This window comes from Elephantulus edwardii, unplaced genomic scaffold (genome assembly GCF_000299155.1).
Source record: "Elephantulus edwardii isolate Elephantulus edwardi_28Jun2011 unplaced genomic scaffold, EleEdw1.0 scaffold00047, whole genome shotgun sequence".
In the NCBI taxonomy this organism is placed as follows: Eukaryota; Metazoa; Chordata; class Mammalia; order Macroscelidea; family Macroscelididae; genus Elephantulus; species Elephantulus edwardii.
Window position 1 is genome coordinate 10,065,744 of NW_006399797.1, and position 4,222 is coordinate 10,069,965.

Genomic DNA, 4,222 nt, shown 5'->3' on the forward strand with positions numbered 1-4,222 from the left:
ATCTTCAATACTCTTCTCCAGCACCACAACTCCAAGGCATCAATATTCTTCTATCATCTTTAGTCATTTCCGAGCTTTCTGATGCATAGAAAGTAATTGTGAAGACCATGCACATCTTAGTTTCTAAACTGAAATCATGGTTCTTCAGTACCCTGGAGAGGTCCCTGAGAGCAGATTTTCCCAATGCAATTCATCTTTTTATTTCCTGGTTACTAGTACCGAGAGTGTTGATTGTAGAGTCAAGCGAGCTGAGGCTGTTAACAATCTCAATCTTTTCTCAATCTATCAAGATGCTGCCAATTGGTCCAGTGGTAAGAACTTTCTTTTCTTTTTTTTCCTTATACTGATTTATTGACAAAGTTTGAAAACATTGTTTTTCACACCAAATCTTTTCCACCTTGTTTTCTTGATGAAGGCTGCAGTCTTTGACCTTCTGGAACAAATACCTCAGGTCCCTTTACTGCATTAAGTAGAAAAAAAATCTCAAGACATTTTTGGACTTTAGGAGGGAGTTTGATGGTGCTTTCTGTGAGATGGTGTGCAGGATGATTGTGTAAGAATCTACATAGCTTTGGTGATGGGCTGCTGAGAGGAGTCTGAGAAGCTTTGGTTATGTTCTAATCACTACAATGAGATGTGGATTCTACAGTCCATTCACACTGGCTTTTCTTAGTTCTTAAACTCACCAAGCCATAGGAGATTTGTGTAGGCTGTTTGTTCTACCCGAAAGGTGCTTCCTTTAACCAAAATCTCCTAAGAAGCCTTGTAGCCTAAGGTAAACCATCCCCTGCTTGTTACTTTCTTTAACAGAACTTTAGTTTCTTCCTTCAAAGCATTATAATGTGTTTGTCTGTTCCTTTGCCTATTATCTGTTTCCATGATAAAACTGTAATGTCCATGAAGGTCAAGTCGACTTATGATAAATATCGATACATTTAAAATAACCCACCCCGGCACTGCAGTCTGTGCACCCAGCCTCTCCTGCTATGGCTGCGCTTACCAGCAACCCACAATTCCAGAAGCTGCAGCAGTGGCTTGGAGAACACGGCTCCGAGCTCAGCCTGTGCCACCTCTTCGACTAGGACACCTCTTCACCTTGACCCTCAACACCAACCATGGGCAGACTCTACTGGATTACTCCAAGAACCTGGGGATGGAGGAAGTGATGCGGTGGACCTGGCCAAGTCCACGGGTGTGGAGGCCGCCCGGAGCACAGTTCAATGGAGAGATCACCTCAGTGAGGACTGAACTATGCTGTATGTGGCCCTGCAGAACTGGCTGTACACTACCATCGTGGAAGACACCAAGGATTTGATGCCTGAGGTCAACAGGGTGCTGGACAAGATGAAGCAAGCCCATTATGGAAGTGATCAATATAGGCATGGGGGCTCTGACCTGGGACACCTCATGGTGACTGAAGCCCTCAAGTCATACTCTGCAGATGGTCCCCGAGTCTGGTTTGTCTCCTAAAACCTTGCTAAAACCCTGGCTTCGCTGAATCTTCCCTGTTTATCATTGTCTCCAAGACTTTTACAACTCAGGAGACCATCACCAATGCAGACGGCAAAGGTGAGGTTCCTCATATCAGCAAAGGATCCTTCTGCAGTTACAAAGCACTTTGTTGTCCTCTCTACCAACACGACCGAAGTGAAGGAGTTTGGAAATGACACTCAATATGTTTGAGATCTGGGATTGGGTAGGATGACAGTACTTGCTCTGGTCAGCCGTCGGACTCTCCATTGCCCTTCAAATAGGCTTTGACAACTTTGAACAGCTGCTCTCAGGGGCACACTGGATGGACCAGCACTTCCACACTGGGCTCCTGGAGAAGAATCCCCCTGTCCTGCTTGCTCTGTTTGGGATCTGGTACATCAACTGCCTCGGCTGTGAGACTCAGGCGATGCTGCCCTATGACAAGTACCTCCACAGCTTTGTTGCCTACTTCCAGCAAGGTGACATGGAACCAAACGGGAAGTACGTTACCAAGTCTGGCGTCCATGTGAACCACCAGACTGGCCCCATCTTATGGAGGGAGCCAGGGAGCAATGGCTAGCATGCCTTCTACCAGCTTATCCACCAAGGCATCAGGATGATACCTTGTGACTTCCTTGAATGGGTTGCATCACAAGATCCTTCCGGCCAACTTCTCAGCCCAGACTGAGGCCCTGATGAAGGGGAGGACAAAAGAAGAGGCCCGGAAAGAGCTCCAGGTGACAGGGAAAAGTCCAGAGGAACTGGAGAAGCTGCTGCCACACAAGGTCTTTGAAGGAAATCATCCAACCAATTCCATTGTGTTCACCAAGCTTATGCCATTTATTCTTGCAGCCTTGATTGCCATGTATGAGCATAAGGTCTTCATTCAGGGAGTCATCTGGGGCATCAAAGCTTCGACCAGTGGGGAGTGAAGGTAGGCAAGCAACTGGCTAAGAAAATTGAACCTGAACTTGAGGGCACCAATCCCATGACCTCTCATGATTCTTCCACCAGTGGGCTGATCAACTTCAAGCAACAACAGAAAGCGTGAGCCCAGAAGCTAATAAACTCATGCTCAGCACCAAACCCCCATCGTGACTGGTCCTTCTTGTCTTTACTGCCACAGTCTGCACTGCATGGTCCTGCTCCACCCTGCCTAGAGCATTTTGGATTGTGGACTTGGACCAAAATTCCCTCAGGGGAAGCTGTTCTGGACTCGCCACACCCTGTCTCTCTGTGTTCACCCACCCCTCTATGTTGCTGTTTTACTGGAATGTTTCAGTGCAACTGGTTTTTCAGACCCATGTTCACCCTGTTCACATCCCAGGTAGAAAAAGAAAAGTACAACACAACTAAAAAACCCAACCCATCCAAAAGTTCCAATTTCTTTTCCTTAATTCTTTGCACAGAAAGCAAGGGCAATTGTCTAGTCCACTCTTACGTTTTCACATCTGGTCTCCTCTCGTTCTGGGCTGTCTTTGGTCCTTGACTGCATTCTAAATCCCTATTCTCTCTCCTTCAAGCCTCAACATTACTCTCCCTTCTTTTGGGAAGCTTGCTCTTACATCCACCTTTTCTGTGTCTTCCCAATATCCATGAAGACTTAACATTAAAATTTATGACACTGTATTGTGAATATGGCTTTATGTTTCAGTGCTTCTACCCTTGACTGAAGTCAGGAAGCGTACATTACTCTTTGTATCTTCATAACAACTGTGGTGTCTGAAACACAATGATTACATGACAAATATTTGGTGAAAGGGGGAGCCTGCAGGTTTCTGCACATACATGAGGAAGTTACAGGGCCCTGAGAAACTGTTGGTCTGGATTGATTCTACCAAGTGGTTGATTTGTTGATAGTGATATGAGTGTCCTGTCCTCAGTTCCTCCTGCTCAACAAAGAGTTGCCTATGAACACGCAGGATGGGACGCTTGCTTGCCTCCCTGCCCACGCTACTTAGAGGCGAAAGCTGTCTGTGTCCATGCCTAGAGAGAGATCTGCTGTCCTTTGAGAGGAGAACATTTTTAAGGCAGATTTTCGAGCTGAAGTCATCCAGAACAAAACCTGCTTGCCAGCTGCAGCAGGGAAGCCCACTGCCCCTCCCCCTGCAGCCCCAGTGTAGTCACTGCCTAATGGGAGCGGGGTGTGAAGGCTTCCGGTGAAACATCTGGTCTTGGCCACTGTCAGGCAGTGAGACAGAGACCAGTGAACACCCCATCTGATAGCTTGAGACTGCTAGAGGTGCGGAAGCAGCAGAGAAAGTAAAGAGAGTGTGTGTTGTGTGTGCTGGGGCAAGACAGTGCGAAGGTCAAAGTGTGTGGTTCTGTCCTCCTCATTCTTACACTCTCTTTCCACAGTGGTCAGCCACCATTGGACTGCTTGGCCCATGGTTGCCAACTAAGGCCCTTAGAAATAAGGGGTTGCTCTCAGCTCAGTATATAAACTCTACACAACATGAGGAGGAGATGGAATTTCTTTTCTGAGTTTTACTTAACTGAGTTTCTGTCAGCTCAACACTCAGCTGCTAATGAAGATTGGAGAAATCACCCACTCAGCAGCTTCAAAGGAGAGAGACTTGGAGTTAAACCCTCCAGCCTAGAAAACGGGACCGGGCAGTTCAACTATTAAATCGATTTGCTATGAATTGGAAGTGACTCCAGGACACCTGCCAACAAAATTTCTGTCACTCTCACTTCTTTTAACTTCATCTCTCTTCACCCCTTCTTGAGGACCTTGATATTCTGTTAG

General features: G+C 46.6%; 1 pseudogene; it reads left to right on the plus strand.

The window, feature by feature from the left end:
* Window positions 1–983: 983 nt before the first annotated feature.
* On the plus strand, window positions 984–2,524 carry LOC102865371 (annotated as a pseudogene).
* Window positions 2,525–4,222: the final 1,698 nt, after the last annotated feature.